Consider the following 17,800-nt stretch of genomic DNA (forward strand, 5'->3'; position numbering starts at 1 on the left):
TATCAAATAATGTAAAAAAATTATTTTCCTATTCGAATAGATCATATAATTTCAGTTCCTGTAAGTAAATTAAACCAGTTCTCCCACTAATGGCTCGTTATTGTCTTCAAATATGTAAGACAAGAATTTAAACTTCTCTTATACTACTTTATTCCTTCTAAAGAAATCCCACCCTGTTTGAGTTACTGTCTGTTAACCTGGCAGGCTGACCTGAGAACTGTTAACAAAATAATGTTTTGCTATAATATTTCCACTACCGCACCTTTGCCTTTGTGGTGCTTAGCAGCCTGCCAGTAGTGCTGGCAATTATCAAGTTTTGCCCTGACCCTTGGGACATGTCCCAGATGTATGCCCTGCCCTTGGTCCTGAGGATGAGCCACGTTGCTGAGCCTGCGCCACCTTCCAGGGTACAGCCACAGCATTGCTTCACCTCCCCTGCCTCATCTCTTCCATCCCCTGATAAAGCACTCCAAAACCTGTCTGCTCATTTGGAGAAAGCCAAAGCTGACCCTTTTATGCCCAAAAGGCACAAGTACCAAGGTACCTGACTGCACAGGAAGCTGTCCCACTTTGCACTGTATTTGTAAGGGTTGGGCACCTGGCTGAAAACATCACCCCAGCACCTTGGAGCCTGAGTCCCAGACCAGGAGGCAGCAAGACTTTATGTTGCACAGATGAAGAATAAAAGGATGTTTTCTGGTGCCTCACATTCCCATCATCACCGCCTCACAGACAACTTACCTCAGCAAGGAATGATGTAGGACAGCTGCTTATTGCACATTCCCTGCCAGCCCCAGCTTCCTTCAGCTGCTCCATCACCACAAGCAATACAGAAACCACCGAGAGCAATTGTACACATCCATCCACATGCTCAGTACTGCACAGAGTGGGCCCAACCTGCTCAAGATGAGCTCTCAGTCATGCCTGTCACCCTGGACATGCTGTGTCTCCAGGGCTTAGGGATGCAAACTCTCTGTGTAGCACTTCTGTGTTTTTCTGGAATGACATTTGGCTATTTGGAGCACAGGGAATTTGTAACACAAGAAGAAGAAATAATAAAGTTGACCTCAAGCTGGTTCAAGGCACTCATTCTGAAACTAAAGTAGCTAGAACATGGTGCATCATTTTTTCCTACCACAGTCTTAGCTGTTATGGAAAATGCAGCAATGAAGAAAAGGGCTGGCTCATGAGCTAACATTACCTGTCTGCACCTCATCTGCTCCTTCAGTGTGCTCTGTACATCACAGCAGTGATACACATAGTGCTTGCATGGCTATCTAAGAACCCCAGGCAGAAGTGATTGCAAGAGAGTCATGTAGTTCAAAATTTCATTAAAGAAATGGCTATAATACAATCACAAGCCACTCAATGCACTGGAGGCTGAATGTTGCTAAGGAAAATTATGAGCCTCCTCCTGCAAATATCCTTATCTACCCACAACAGAAAAAGAGCCAATAGTGTAGCAACATCTATATTCAGCACAAGGACTAGACCAGAATAAGGTGATCATTAAATAGTTTAAAACAAAGACAATAGCAAAACGCAATGAGGCTCAACAAACCAAGTGAAACAGGGCTGAGAGGCTGTACCAGCTATGCCTTGCACTTAGGCACCTCTTAGGAAACCTTTTGTAAGGAGAAGGAAGGACAATCAGCTCCCCAAGAGCTTCCACACTGGATGGATGATGGACAGGTGGCTCCTTTTGCAAAACCAATTTTCTTTGTTATGCACAGTGGATAATTCAGCTCAAAGATAAGGGGAAAAAAAAAGCAGAGGGGGAGGTAGGGAAAATGCTTGAATGCTAAAATAGGCAAATTACTGAGCTAGAAAATCTAGATTAAATCAAGCATTCCTGCAAATGTGTAATAGAGAAACAAATGGCTCCCATCTGGAAGCTCAGCAAATTAACTTGGATCCTGGTTAAGACAACAGCACCAGAGTCTGCTTCCAGAAATGTAAATATCCAGTGTGCATTTGCAATCCAATCACAGGCTAAAAATATAAGACAACTTGGAGTGGAAATCTGATTTTGTGTCTACCCTCCTAATGGGAAATAAAACAAAAATTCTTTAGACACAGCAATCTGGACTCATTTTTCCTGCTTGGAGAGATGATGCAAGATGTCTTTGCACCAGGAAAGTCTTTCAGCTGCTTCTGATTGCAAGGCCACAGCCCACATGTTGGAGGCCTGACTCTTATCCATCATATTCCGGTTCCCCATCTTCTTTTCCATTCTGTGACCCCTGGCTGCTCCACTGTACTGTCTTCAGCTCTGTTTATTTATACCATTTCATTTGATTCTTCTTACTAAGAGTATTCTAGTTCCTTTTTCCCCCAGAGGTTTATCTCTGGCCTTCCAGTAAGAGAAGGTCTCTTGGTCTCAGTGTGCAGATGGAGAACTCAACCACAGGCATGAAGCAGGCTCAGGACTAAATTTAGCCCAGAAGAGGATAGTCTTTCTGCTTGTAGATCAGGAAGGCAAGTTGGAGCAGGAGCCTATTATAGATGCTCTCTGGTGGTGTCTGCCTCCCTTTTGGCTATAGAGAGTCTGGGGAGACCAACCTTAGACTCTGAGCATCATCCCTGAGGACCTTTAGATGCTACAAAAGGAAGGAAAAGCTATTACAAGTTAATGTTATCCATATGGTTGAAGAGCTGACACTGAAAGGGAAGTTTTAGGATGTTCCACCAGCAGAAGGCATTCATGGAAAAAAAGGATATTTCTCTATGTATGAGATACGTCCTTCTGTGATCACAGCAGGCACAGACAGGAGTTTTAAACTACAGAAAAAACACCTCTAGAGACAGGATAATCAAGAAAATCAGTTAATTCTCACATCTGGTTTTAATAAACAGATGGGGGATTGGTAAATGTGGACAAAAAAGCACATAATACCCAAACTTAGGAGGGCAAAGAGCATATGAACATTAATAGCAGCAGTCAGATAGGATGTTAGATAATTAGCCAGAATTCACAGATGATGAGTAAGAAACAAGAGCATGGATTAACACACTGATACCAAGAGGAAGGGCACTGCAAGAGAAAACTCAGGTAGCAGAATAAGAAACTCCAAAGGACTGCAGTGGTATGGGGTCAACACAACTTGGAAGAAGGAGGGGCCACATCACAGGTTATCCTACACCCTACAGAGCCTGCATGGCAGGGCAGTGCAGATTCCCAGGTTCACAGCAAGACAGAAATGCCAACAGGGCTTATCTTTCTGTGGGACTGCAACTTCCCAAAATACTCAACTGAAGAACCCACTATTAACGTAAAGAGCTGACCACAGATATTCCTGGAAGCAGAAGACAATTGTAATCCTCCAGCTGCTGAACCAGAAAAGGGCAGGTCTAATTTAGACACTGTAAGCAGCTAAAAGTCCTCAATGAAAGCAACTCTGGAGGCAATTGTAATCATGGAGAGGTGATTTAGGGAAACACAAAAACTCATCTTTTTATTTTCCATAAGCTTTGAGGAATCTAAGGAACTCAGCATGGAAGTCAGCTGGATAGAAGTGCTCAAGAACACACTTGTAAGAAGCTGAGAACATCTGTATGGCAAAGATGGAAAAAAAAAAAGTTGGTACTGAGCAACTCCACCCAAAGTAGGGGAGATATGTAGGGAATGAGTCCTGATCTAAATGGAAAAAAAAAATCACCAAAAAGGGATTTTTAGGGCTAAGCAGAGTGTATGTGAGGAATGGAAAAGAAGGGCTGCTCATCAAAGACAGCTGTGTCAGAGGTCAGGAAATAAAGGGGGAAAGAGAAATTGCCAAAGTCGAAATGAATTAGGTCATGCAAATAAAAATAAAGAGCAAAGATCAAAATGTTCTTCAATGATACAAATTTTTTTTTAAAAAAGTACAGAAAGTGGAAACTGACAGCACTTGGTTGATGTATCTTAAAATAAAAGCAGAAAGAGCTTTTGTTATTACTGCATCAGGATGGCGAACAGCAGATGGAAAAAAATAAACCCACAGCACTGACAAAAAAATCCTTCAAACTATTAAACAGCCCATGATCAAGCTGAAACTGAAAGTGTTTCTAGTCAGGGTGGAGGTGAACAGCCTATCCCCAGGGCAAGCATCCAAGAGGAGAGCAATTTGTTTGGGCTGGAGTCTACTCCCTGCAACTACATGACATTGGGCTTTGCAATCAACACAGCCTCATGAAATCTGCTATTTTGAAATGTGCTGACCACAACCACCTCACAGATAAACCTAAACAAGAGGATGATGAGAGTGTGATGATGTGTGATGATGAGAATGTAGCAAAATATCTTAAAAATGAGGTTAAATGGGATCATTCCACTTGTAGCCTCATCCCACAGCACCCAGAGGCAAAGGTGCTCTTGATGCTCCTCTTGCATCCCTTTTCTGACTTCAGCACAGGTCTCCCAGACTTGGAGGTTGAGAGGAAGAGAGACTGTTTATTTAAAAGTGCTGGTCATTTGAGTCCTTTCTGAAGAGACACCAGAGCTGCCCCACAAAACAATAATAATCTGTTGCTGGGTTGGAGCAGTCTGTCTCACCTTTATTTAGTAAAATTTGGTAGCAAAGGCATTAAGACCAAAACCAAGCTTTGCTCTGAATAACCTTAACATAGCACAGATATCTCCCTGAAGCTCACTCCCAAACTTCAGCATACTGAGCAAATGCAAAGTACATAATTTATGAGCACTTCAGGACTGTTTCTTCTACTGTATGGAATTAAGAAAGGTGATTCATGTACCTGAGAAAGCTGGGACTGTAAAGGTGGGCAGTAGGAGCCAGTGTCAAAGTTTTCTCATTCTCCAATGAAAGCGTCACTGTCAGAGCACAGAGTTCCCTTTAAGGGACAAGAAAATATTTCCAAGCACAGACAAAATGTGCTATAGCTTCATTAAGTTGTGGTCAACCATGCACACAGCAACTGGCTTTGTGCCTGATGTTCATTGAGAGCTAAATGTAAAACCTCTGCAACAACAGAATTGGCATCACACAAGCCAGAGAAGCAAACCTATTATTGTCCAGAATTATTATTACATTGTATTACTAACCAAAACAACTTAAGGAAAATATTAAGAAGCTGTGAGTAACTCCATGACTTATGCCCAGCTCCACTGCTGCTCCATGGCTCCAAGCTGGCTCAACAGGGCATCCAACCAAATGTATCATTGCTATTCAGGGTAATGAGGAACAGCGTGGCCTCTAACCTCAGGTCACATTTGAGGACATCTCTTTAAAAAGGAAGACAATTAAAACCAGAAACTAACTAGCACAGAGGCAGATCCACAGCACCAGCAGGTGTTGAGAGGGTTCCTCTGAGTCAGTTGTCCCGATGCAGCATAGTACAGTGTTAAGTCTTGTAGCTGTAAAAATTTTAAAAATGTCTACAAGTCTGTAGAATGCATGAAGAAACAAACTGGAATCTTTTCTGTGGTCTTGCCTTTTCTGTCACAAACTATTGGATTTTACAGTGTTTAGTCACCTCTCTAAACTCAGCAGCATATTCAGCTCCTAAACTAAGCATGAAAAGTTCTCCCTCCACACTACGTAGCCAAAAGCAGAGACCTCCTGAGAAGAAAACCAGAATATAAGCAGATATTCCCCTTACAAAGACTGCTCCAGACAAAGAGATGACCAATGAATATTTTCCCATGCTCTGCACCTATGCCACTAACACAAAGCAAAACACTTGTGACCTCCCATCAACAAAATCTTTCAAGTATCGTTATTCACCTGGATTAAAACTGCACTTGGACTTGAGTGCACAAACAAATCCAGCCAACTCCAAGATAATTTAACCATGTGCCTCAAATGAAATACAAGACTGGATGTTCTGGCTCAGGGCAGTTTTCAGATCCTTTCATTACACACTTTTCAATGCAGGACAGAAGCACAATGCTGAAGCAAAGGAGAAGACTGAAAAAGAAGCCGGTCACTCATCACAATTTATTTTATGGTCAGTGTTCTATCTTCAAATCAGACTTGGAGGAAAAGAACAGCAGGAAAGAGGCACAAAAAATGTTTCAAAGACACTACTGCACTGGCTGTCTGGCAGTAGATTAATCATTTAGTTGTCAACCTTGCAATAACTCTAATTGTTTTGGAAGACATTCATATTGCAAAATTGTAAGCACATATAGTAACAGTGAGTCAAGCTGGATCTAACCCTTCTTCATTTTACATTTGCTTTAGACATGTTTTCTCAGTACAGAAAGAACCAACTTAAAGGAAAAAAAACCCATCATGTAGATTAGAGTTTATTGATTACTCAGACACTAATTCCAGCCCAGCTCTTTGAGATCTCTCCAAGGGGAAAGGAAGAGATGGTATTTACAGAAACTGCTTCTAATGAGAAAACCTTAAGGCAAGGAAGGTGAACCTGAGAGCAATGAGTACCAATTTTATAGAATATAAACAACTGTTTGCTCTTGTAATTGCATTTGCCTTTCTAACTACAGTCCCTATTCTCTACCTTCCTCCAGAAACACCCACTGCCAGGCAAGGATGGCCAAAGCTGGATTACATCACTGTAACTGTGGGGAAAACATGTTATGATTTGCTTAAGCTCACATTTTTCAGGGAAAGCCTTAAAAAAGGTTTTTAAAAGTTTAAATCAGTTTAAAAAATTTGCTATAAAAATCAGTGTCACAGAGGGACTGCCCCTTTTCCCCCACTGATTTGAACATCACACTATTGAATAGAGCTCTACGATGAAGGACTATTTTATTTCTAAAATAAAATCCTGTGTCCCAAGCAGCTAAGTTCACTTCAGAGAGGGCACCAGAAATTACTTTCTGAAAAAGAAAAAAGAGCTACTTCTTCCAAGTCTTCTCCTGAAAAGACAATTTTGTTGACGGTAATTATGAGGTCTTCTTTGTTGGCTACAGACCCAAGCCTGCAGGACCTTCACACGTTTTTCTGCAGGCAGAAGACACTCCTGCAAAGCTAATCCCTGTTAAACTCCTGGGTTATAGCTAGAGGGTGGCAGGGATGCTGAAGCTCCAACACCTGGGATGAGCAAGGCGCCCTGACCACGGGAGTGTCACCCCTTCCCTAAGAGCCCTTGGCTCTGCAGGTACCAGCTTTGCCTCCATCAGGTGTGAAGTGCCTGCACTTCTCCCACTGCCTAAGGAAGGGAGCTAAAAAAGCCCCAAATGAGCATAAAGCAACTACACTTTAAAGAATACTCTTTAAAGTATTCTTTAAAGCTGAGCTGAGCTACAGCTGAGCTTGGATACAAAGAAATTCGGGTTTCATGGACAAGCAGCAATGGCAAGAGAGGAATTAACTAAACAGGCATTTGCCAAATACAACTTTCAAAAACAATTTTTCAGAAAATGGCAACTTTGGTGGAGTGTAGGAATAGATGGAATGGACATTCTCACAGCATCACATTTTTATTTAGAGAAGACAACCAGAGAAAAAAATAAATACATTTTGCAGATGGTCTGCCTCTGAGTGGTCCTGATAAAAGCTGCTGTGCCCTGACTCTGGGCCAGCCACATTCCATTTCCAACTGCACAGCCTTCAGAAGCATTAGCAGTAATTAAGAAGAGGCAACCATAGTGATAAGCCAGATCTCTATAAAAGAAATACATGCTGCACTGATATTTTTTCTTGCACTTTTAGTGGACTAACAAACATGGTACACTCCTTATAAAGACATTTTTCAAGTCCTTCAACTATTCTTCCAATGTTGACTCACTGAATTCCAGATGGGACTCTTGGCATCACTCATCCCAGCAGGTCTCCAGGACAGCACCAAAGACTTTATGTATGGTCACCAAGCAGATACTGCTCTTTCAAATTGCCACACAAGTGCCTGAAGCACAGTTCTTGGGAATTCACTGTGATCTCACAAAAAGCATTGAGAACCACTGATCTAGTCCAATACCTTTTCATTCAAATAATTTCTCCAAGAATTTTGGTACCCAGTCACCACCCATTTGGCCTGTAGCACCTGTTTTCAAAAGATATGCAACCCTGACTAAAAGCCTCCAGAGCATGAGAACTCCCAATAGCCAGAAACAATTCTGTTCAAACAATGATTTTCTTCTACAATTAAGCAAGCAAAGGATGCACAGGTTTTGCTGTGGTAGAGGTAGGATAGAGGAATTTGATCATTTTGTGTCATCTCCCTGCTTGTACCATATATAACTCAGTGCTCACTAGTGCAGCTCACTGAAAGATTAGTTGGCTCATTCAGACAGGCAAGGGTAGACTCCTAAGGCGTTTAAGTGATTTGGGGCAGGATGATCATCTGTCTCCTCCCTGCCCACAATTAACTGTTCCATGGCCCCTGTCTGTGCTAGGGCTGAGCATGCTGGGGAAGTGAGAAAAACAGAGGAGCTGAGCTCCTTCCACCATAACTGGGAGCACCTCTTCTCCCTCAGCCTTCAGTGGTTCAAAGGAAGTTGTCACAAAGGGAATCATTCCCATCGATGATCCAGGATCTTGCCTATTCAACCTAAAGCTCAGTGTTTCAAACAGCAAGGAAATTAAACAACAAAGCTTTGCAGTAAGCTAATAAGTCGTTGTGTATCTATGCTCAGATGGTTGTAAGGAGCATGACAAACTTGAAACAGCCTGCAAATTTCTAAAATTAAACAGTTCATGGTGTTACAGAGGTCAGCCATCTGTTCAAATGTTCATGTTTTAGTTAATATAACTCTTCTTCTTCCACTCTTCTCCCCTGACTCAAGCATACTCCCTAGGAAGATGAGAGTACAAATCCCTAGGAGACAATATGGCTGAAGTCACCACCACTAGACAGCCCTCCTCTTCCACGGAGAGCTGCCCACAGAAAGAACTTTTGTGGCTAGGACAGGCTACAGAGGCAAACAAGAAAAGTGGTGTAAAGAACAGTGTATTATCCAGGCCTCCCCAGGATCTCCAAAGCCTGCAGAGAGTCAGGATTTCTGGTGAGAAATTTGCAAGGTTTGCAAGAGAATTTGTCAAGTTCTGAAAGCTGCACACAACATCCCTGGTTTGTCACGAGATCTCTGGCCCACCCTCCATCCCATCCTTCCTAATCTCTGCTCAGTCTTGCAGGGCTCCAAGGAACATCAGAGAGCATTTGAAGATTCAGCTTTAAATTGCCATCTCATGACAGGAAGAAAGTGAAATGTGACTGCTCTCAACAGATTTCAATACATTTGTAGTGGAATTGCTTGCTTTATATAAAAATGGAGCTATCTGGAGTTAATCAGCAAGTAAGGCCAGCACGAGGCTGAAGCTGGATTTATCGAACAAGAAGTGGGCTCCAAGTTGTTTATGGTATGAAGAGATATGATGCAAAACAACCAAATTCTGCTGTTTAACATCCTTCCACAGTATGGGTTATTCTGCACTCTCTGCTATCTCTGGTAATAAAAGGAAGAACAATAAACCCATGAGCTCTGATAAAGGTGAAGAATGAGGGGGACAGGAAGACAGAAGCCAAACAAGCACTTTCAGGAAGAAAACAAACTTGGGCAGGGGAAAAGCCAAAGTCAAAAAGATGTGGAAGTGGTTGACTGAGAATAGGCTGGTCTTCTGCAACCATCAACCTGCTTAAAATGTATCTTCAAGGAAACTGGCCAATGCATTTCAGATATGGGTAGCCATGGTCCATCAGGACATCTGGCATGAAGGAAAAGACAAAACATGCATCTTTAAACCTTTGGCTTTAGGCTGGGAATGATGTCCTCAAAGGAGACAAAGCAACATGCTGCTTTATTGTGTATAATTTTAAACCAGCAGGAGTTGAAAGAGGTTTTGATAAAGACATTTGGATAAAATTCTGTATAACAGAGCTATTATCCAGAACTACCTACTGAGTTAAACACTAAGCTGAATTTAGATGGAGAAAAGTGTCCCCATACTTACTTCTAAACCCATTTTGGAAGAGGTGTGAATTCCTGGTATTGCATATGGCTTAATTCAGGGGAATAACAGTGAATGAATTACTGGAAATATTACCATTCATTTTTTCCTAACACTTCCAGTTTAAAGCCTAGCGAACGCTTCACAGCTTGACCTTTGGGATGAATGCAAAAGCAGTACTACAGCATGAAAACAAAATATTTTCCTGCTTTCTTCAAAGTCAATAGGACCTGTATTATTTGAAGAATGGTAGCCTCAGGGAATCTGCTTCACTGCAAAGCCATTTAGGCAGCTGTCATTAGTTTAAAAGCTCATTTTTGTTTAATGACTGCTGTTTCACATACTCCCAATGCCATGTATCGTAACTGTCATACCTAAACCTTAGATTTATGAAAGCATATAGCAGCAGCATTATACCCAGGGGCCTGCTGATATTCCCATTATTAAACCATTTCTTACAAGTTTAGGCATAACAAACCCTGTGTTCTGCGTGGGAGCTGCCATGGAGGTGGATGCTGCTCAGTCCCCCCAGGATGCCTGGCTGTCCAGGCAGAGACATCATCATCCTCAGCTGGGGCATCTTGCAGAGCTTGGGAGAAGGATGCTTGAGATGCAATGAGAAATAAAATAAAACTTCTGCATTTGTTTAGATACTCTTTATCATCATGGGAAGGATTCAGAAGGGGTGGAAAGCATGACAAGGCCCACTCTCCTACTAAGTCCCACTTTATCCAGGGTGCAGAGAAAACATGGCTGGAGGGGAACGCTACCACAAAGTTGCTAAACATCTGGAAACAATTGAAGAACCAGATAACCTGCAAAACCAAACCCTTTTTTCTAGAGTCCCACGCTATGATCTTTAAAACACACTGATTCAGGAGGACACTCAGAAGTCACTTCCCAGGTACCACACAAAATTCATAATTTAGTACCTGTCGGCTGTGAAATTCCTCTTGCACTTGCTATCTTCTATCAGTCGTCCACTCAGGTGCCACTTTGCAGGTAAATTCACCTCTCACTATTTTTATAGTGGAAAACAGGGACCATTCAATCCTCTTACCTCACTCTGTGACTGAAGAGCTGAGTCTATGAACTCTACTTGGTCAAACTTAAAACAAAATAACCAACCAAAATGAAAGAAAAAGGCTCTTTTCTTCAGATTCAAAACAGTTACAAAACATGTGAAAACTCGGGGAAGGTATTCCTGGCATATTCTGAAACCAGTGAGCACAGATTTTACATTCTCAATTTTATATTTTCAGGCACTTGTATTAACATACCTATCTATTGTGCTCCTTGTTGCAGCGCTAAAATATTTCATTATCATTCAGAGAGAAGGTATTTTCACCTAGAAAAAGAAAGGATTTAAAAACAAGCTGCCTTAGTGATTCCAATATCAATTATCAGAACTAGATAATTAACTATTCTGACAAATAGGCAGTAATGTTAAATAACAACTAATGAGCCATGATCTACACCCATAAGGATATGTCTTAATACTGATGTGCAACAAAACAATTTCTGGATGGCAAATACCTAAAATGAAATTTCCTCCCCAAATTACAAAAAGTAACATTTTTCCTAAATTATTTTGCCTGTGGCATTTCATTGAATAAAATGACAAATTATATCCTCTTTGAAATTCAATGAAGGCCAAATACGATTTTTTGGGTGGAATAAAAACTTCTGTAGTTTAATTCACTTCATTTTTACTGTAACAGATTTACTACACTCAATTTACTGATGAATTCAATATTGAGATAATGAATTTTCGGGCTTTAGGGTATAAGATAGTCAGCCAGCAAGTATCTAGCAAAGAAAATCTCTCCCACCACTCCTGCTCGAAATCAGGAACACAGCTACAGCTGGGACCTACAGCCCAGTCTTCTTCCAGCTCTCCAATCCTGTCTGCATTGAATAGAACAAAGTAGTTTAGTTGGAAGAAGACCCAGAGTGATCATCTAGTCCAACTGCAGATCCCAATGCTTCTTTCCAGACAACAACAAAATCTAGACAAGGGACTGATGGCCATGTCTGCTTTTCCTGGGAATTCCTATCAGCTCTCTGGAAAGGAACAGCTGGATTTTGACTGCTAAGAGACCAGATTTTATGGTAGCCCAAGGGTGATATTTATAAATACCAAAAGCATAGGGAGAAGGAAACAAAACTGCCTGGCTTAGCTGAGACTCTCTTTGTTCACACTAAAAGTTTGCACCCCAGCAGCCCCACTGATGCTCTGCTGGAACTCCACTGGAACACCATGCAGGAGGAGGCAATGTCTACACATGACAGCAGATGTACATGCAACACTTGGTGCTGTTGGGGGAACTCCTCTCTCCCAAAAAGTCCCAAAGGAAGCCTACCAAACAAAACCATTAACAAAGCAATGTGCATCCTATGTCAAAATTATCCATGTATTTTGTTATGGCAAAATTGGCACTTTATGTTCCTTTACCCTAAACGGTGTAATGGAGAATTCACCAGCTGATATTCATACCTGCTGCAACAGCTCATGGTCAGCAGGGAACAGGACTCTGCAAGAACCTGGCTGGGGATCTGCACTGGCAAACCCACAGCATCTTCTCCCCATTCACTGGACACTGTGCTGCTCACACAGAACTATGGAGCATCCAACCATTATTACATGTTTCTTTTCTACTTCAGACAGTAGTCAAGCATTTATTGAATGTTAGTCTGCATTCCTGGTAATTAAGGAGAAGGTTGTAACCCCCCCCCCCCCCATATTAAATGCCCCCCTTGTTTCAAATGAAGGCTTGATGGGGATGGAAATGCTCCTTCTGTCGTTCTGTATGTCATACACAACTGCAGACCACACTCAACACAGCCATGGCTGCCTCCTGCTGCCTTTGGGTGCCACAAGCCACTTACAGCAATTAAGCTGCTCACCAGCCAGGCTGTCCCAGGCTACAGAGCCCAGGAGGATGCCCACATTCAGCCTCTCTTTTCATCAGCCCTCCTTCCAAATGCCGATGAAGGTCAGAAAGGTTCCCAGAAACTCCCCCTCAGGAGACAGTGCTGCATTCCCAGCCCTGGAGCAGCCCCCATCCCAGTGAATTCTGGAGGTGGGAAGTCTAGGAGTGGCAATCTCCACTTTACTGAGTTCCCCAGAAAAGGAGCTCCATCCAAGCAGCTTTAGGGAATATTTCCCTGGGCTACTGTAACTCTGCTATGCAATTCCTAGATCATGGAAGCAATATAGTGAAGCAGTTTTTGCACCCATCATCTTTGCAAACCATGTTGACTCTTAGTGGTAACTCCACTCAGCAAAGGAACTTATTTTGATCATCTTCATATTTGTCCCAGTTGAGGAAAATCAGGCCACATCTCATTGCATGCCCTTTCCAAGAAAGGCCATGATTTTTTTAGTTCCCCTCTGGAAACACAGTGGTTGGCAGTCTATCCAACCTGCAGGCATGCAGCTGGACAGACAGGCTGTCTGGAGATATTTCTGACTGCATCCCTTAGCCAAGCTAGGATGCATGTTTATCTTTGCATTACCAGGGTACCAAGCTGCAGCAGGGTAATGAGAAGGACCTGAGCAAGGTAAGGATCCACTCTAAATTACCATTTTTTAAAATTAAGACTGGTGGGGCCTGATATAAAAGCCAGCAAGGTGGATGGACAGAATTGCTGGTCATGGCAAGTCTCATTTGCTTGAATTAGAAGGGTCCTCAAGGCTTCAGGTGGGTGAAACCCACTGCACTCCCTTGGTGACTGCCCAGGAAACTCCACTGAGCACTCCCAAACCTTGCTCCCACTTTCACCAAAGCCCCCCACATACACCAAAGCTTCTCCCAGAAAGTCCCTGACAGCAAAAGCCAAGGCACCACCTTATTTTATTCTGAGCCTGGCTAGCACAGTATAGGTCACAAGAACATTAAAAATGTAGTAACTCACTGTAGAGGAGAGAGGGAAAAAAAAAGTGTTGAGTTCATGACTAATCTTTGCAGTTCTTGCCATAGACAGGATTTGTACAGACATGTTGATTTTTTATAAAAATAGTAAATCGTATTACACCCATGCTGCAAGACCAAAGATTCACAACGATACCTTAATACAGCTTAAATAAAAATAGTACTACCTGAGTCAATCTGAGCATGATAATGCTTGGTAATCCCACACTCTTAGGGGATGAACAGTTGTATAGCAGTGAATCAACACGAGATACTTGCATTAGGAGCCACTCCTTTTTCATGCTACATAGCAACATCTCTACAAAATGGAGAAGGCAGGTGGAGTTTGGGGGAGCACAGTGGGGAAAACAGGGCAGTTACAGAGCCTCACTATCTTCCAACTTGGAAATCTTGGCTAAGAGGCTAAGTGTTTACTTTTTTAGAAAGAAAGCCTGCTTTAGTTCCCATCACAGTAAAGAATTAAGGAAAAAGTTTGAATTTTAGAAGTTTTTGAAAAGTGAGCAATCTCAAAGCCTGTGAGCACTCAGGAGATTCATTCATAAAACAAACACAGCTGAACAGCAGTGTTGCACAGTCATTCTGGGGTTTTTTTCTTAACATCCTTGAATGAGCAAACAGTGAATATGGAAAGTAAAAGTGCAGTACAACACAGAAGCTCTAAACAGAGGAGACATCAGTAAAACCTATTTATAATAAGAATGTAAAAGCTGAAGACTCAAATAGCAATTTTTAAAGGTGGCTAAGGAAAAAATTGGAAGCTTTGATCGAAGACATGTTAAATCATAATGAATTACTTTCAATTACTTTGTTACATAAGCTACTCACAAAAGGTGCTTCATTTGCTATTGTGCTCCCATTTGTTCTTTTTTAAGACACATTTTCCAGTTAATTGCACTTCCATCTCCCCTACCTGTACCCACAGTACAGATTTATGTATGGCAGACATGTGGCACTCACAGCTCCCTCCAGACAGGAGGGAAAGGTAACAGGAAAAGTTAACAGAACTGAAAGGTCTTCCTTTCCCCAAGAGGACTTGAGTTTGAGTTCTGAAACAAGGCAGATTTTCAAGGCTGTAGTGCAGATAATGCACAGGGGAAGTAGAATACAGCCTTAAATTCCCACATGTTGCCTGCTCCCTACTCCTTCTCTGCCCTGGTGCTCAGCCTGGCACTGCTGCTGGGATTTTTTCTTCACCGGGAAGGGTGATCCCATGGGACCCTTCCTGGATATGGGGATCCAGGTAGGCTGTAGAGAAGGCAGAGAAATGCTGACAAGGGCAGTAGAGGCAGAGCCAAGCTGAAAGGCACCAGGACTCAAGGATGAGGAGATCCTAGTGAGGGGGGATGTCTAGTGATGACCAGAGCCAGGTCATGGGGACATGCCCCTGCCCTTGCTCTGTGCACAGAACAGCATATTTCCAACAAATTTCCCAACATCAATGGCAAGAACATTCCCTGACTTCCATGTCTTGCCACAGGTGATCCTGAGATATGTTCAGAAGCTCAGCCCTCCAGTACTTCTTGCAACCTCCCATTCACGGGGACCCTCCTACCCACAAACACAAAGGCTGCAGAGGTCTTAACTCAGCTTTCAGTTTAAAAATAGGATGTTTCTCAAAGCCAGTTTGGAAGGACAGATCTGTCAGTCTGGCTGCAAAAACTTTCACTTTCATGCACCAAACACACTAGCTTTGGACCAGAGAAGCAGGGAGCCCTGTTCCAGACTCAGAGCCCCATGTCCATGCCAGCAGCAGGCAGTTTCTGAAATGATGTTCACACCACCTCATGTCCCATCCTCTGCCCTCCCTGGCCATGGGCCACAGCCACTTATGTGCTCCTCCAGAGCAGCACAGAGGTCACAGCAATGCCAGCACCACAGCCCCTGCACTGCACCCAGACAGAGACAGCCCTCCTGACCACATCCCAGCTCTGACCTCCCAGCACAGCCACCCAGCAGCACCCTGGAACAGGCCAAGGCACGGGGCCCCTGGCCCAGCTGTGCATTCAGGTGTCCTGTGCAGGGTGGCCTTGATGGGTGCATGTCCCATCATGTGTCTGGCTCCCTGGGCTTCCCTGCCCAGAGCTGCTTATGTGCTTACAGGCAGAAACACAGGTAAGCAGCTTGCTGTATCAGACCTGTGCTATCCCAGCAGGACAGCATCCAAATGTCAATTCCCCCTTCCATGGCCAGCACCCTCACTTCCAGATGTGCTTAGCTGGGATAAAAATGAAGATACCTTCAGGCAGGCTCATACACATTTTAGTTTCATACTTTGTTCTGAAGCCATCCATGTGCCACTGGCCACACATTACATTTTGGACAATACCCATCTGTCTCAGGACTGGTCTGCCTTCAAGTCTGCCTCTTACTCCATGTTAAACATGAACTGATGCAGCCTGACCACTGTAAGGCTCCATACAGGAGCTGTTACCCTCTGGAGATGAACCTTCTGCTGGTATGGATCATATGAATTCCCAAACTGAAATCATGGACACACCTGAACTTGAAAACATGAGGAATACAGACCATTGAAGCATCAAAAAATGAGATGTACAACTACCCAACAACTCTAAGCTCTGTTAACAAAAGTAAGCTCCCAGGTAAGACCACAGGAGCTTTTCAAAGCACTACCCAAAGAGACTACCCAGGAGAAAGACATATTAAACAGTCTGGAGTATCAACAAGTGATTTTTTTTTTACTCATACCCTGTTCAGGTGTTACCTGAAACAAGAAAACAAGAAAATCCAATTTTAAGTACAATTTAAAGAGACAGTTTAAAATTACCTGGATTTTGTACACATGATATTACTGTCACCCATATCATACTCCTCTCTGTCCTCAGAAGAAGAGTTTTGTTTCATTTTTCAACCTCTCAAAGAAGATCCACTGAATATTCAGGTCCCAGAACAGAAATTAGCAATACAAACCATGCAGGTTTACAATACAGATCCCATCCTATCTGCAGGGCTGGGGAAGAGGACGGCTCATAAGCTACTGCTCACAAGAGCATTCTTGAGAAAGGCACATGGGATTCGTGATTTGGGCTCATAAAACTCAAGTTTTAGGAACGCAAGCCTCAATATAGAAAATAAGTGTACGACAGCTTACTAAGGAAGGAATGCTGAAAGAGGGAGTTGATAAGATATACATTTAAGGGGTGTTAAGTAAGCCCCTTATAAATACCAAGTAACCATTTTCTAGCACAGTGAACGCATATTTAGGTTAACAGACACACCAAACTCCATCATCCTCCCCATATTTAAGTTGACAGACACACCAAACTCCATCATCCTCCCCTGCCCTGAGAAATGACCAGTGCAGATGGCTACATTTCACCTGTATGGACACTTCAAATCAGCCTGGGACCATGTGTATCAAAAGGCATCTGATCTATGGGAAGTGCCCAGATTTGGAAGACAGAGGAGTCCATTAGAGGTTGGGGCACTCGGCCACGGTTCATTAGTCAGTCTGAACACACAAGAGCTCTAATGGCCTGTATCCTGTGCACTAGGGAAATGCAACGAAAGAATGAACTTCCTGAGGAATTAATGGGTAATTATATAATTTGGTTCATCTCATGGGAAAGAAATCCAGAATTGAAAAAGGAAATAGAGTATGTATTTCTCTAGAAACAACGAAAACAAACAGCAAAGGGTGTTACAGAGCAGAGTCTCAGCTGGCACCATCGGAGAGACCAGCTCCAGCAGAGGAAAAGAAATTGCACTGATTGACATCAGCATTTTGCACCTGCAATGGCACCAATTGGCAGCTCTTAGCAATCTCATCCTCCTGCAGCTCTTGACTGATTTAATGTTTCACTTACTCACAAATAAGAACCTAATGAAGTGCATAAAAATGAAATACATGGAAGCCTTGGGTGCAGGCAGAACAAAATCAGTCACATGTGGCAGAGATTAGCATGGGTTATGCAGCTCATATAACTCTCTGGAAGTTGCATTCCTTTAGATTAACACCTTGGACAAAACAGAAGGGAAAAAAAAATCTGAGATTGC

General features: G+C 42.7%; 1 protein-coding gene across 4 annotated transcripts in view; it reads right to left on the minus strand.

Moving 5' to 3' along the window:
- Window positions 1-17,800, minus strand: part of HPCAL1 (hippocalcin like 1) — a 255,292-nt gene that overhangs the window by 31,212 nt on the left and 206,280 nt on the right. Inside the window, exon 1 of one of the 4 annotated variants that reach the window (XM_058019622.1) lies at window positions 11,132-11,199. The exons of the other annotated variants lie outside the window; for them this stretch is intronic. The gene's annotated coding sequence lies outside the window, so the exon portion shown is untranslated. Of the gene's footprint in view, window positions 1-11,131; window positions 11,200-17,800 lie in introns of those variants that run through there. 4 annotated transcript variants of the gene reach the window in all.

This window comes from Melospiza georgiana, chromosome 3, assembly GCF_028018845.1.
Source record: "Melospiza georgiana isolate bMelGeo1 chromosome 3, bMelGeo1.pri, whole genome shotgun sequence".
Taxonomy (NCBI): Eukaryota; Metazoa; Chordata; class Aves; order Passeriformes; family Passerellidae; genus Melospiza; species Melospiza georgiana.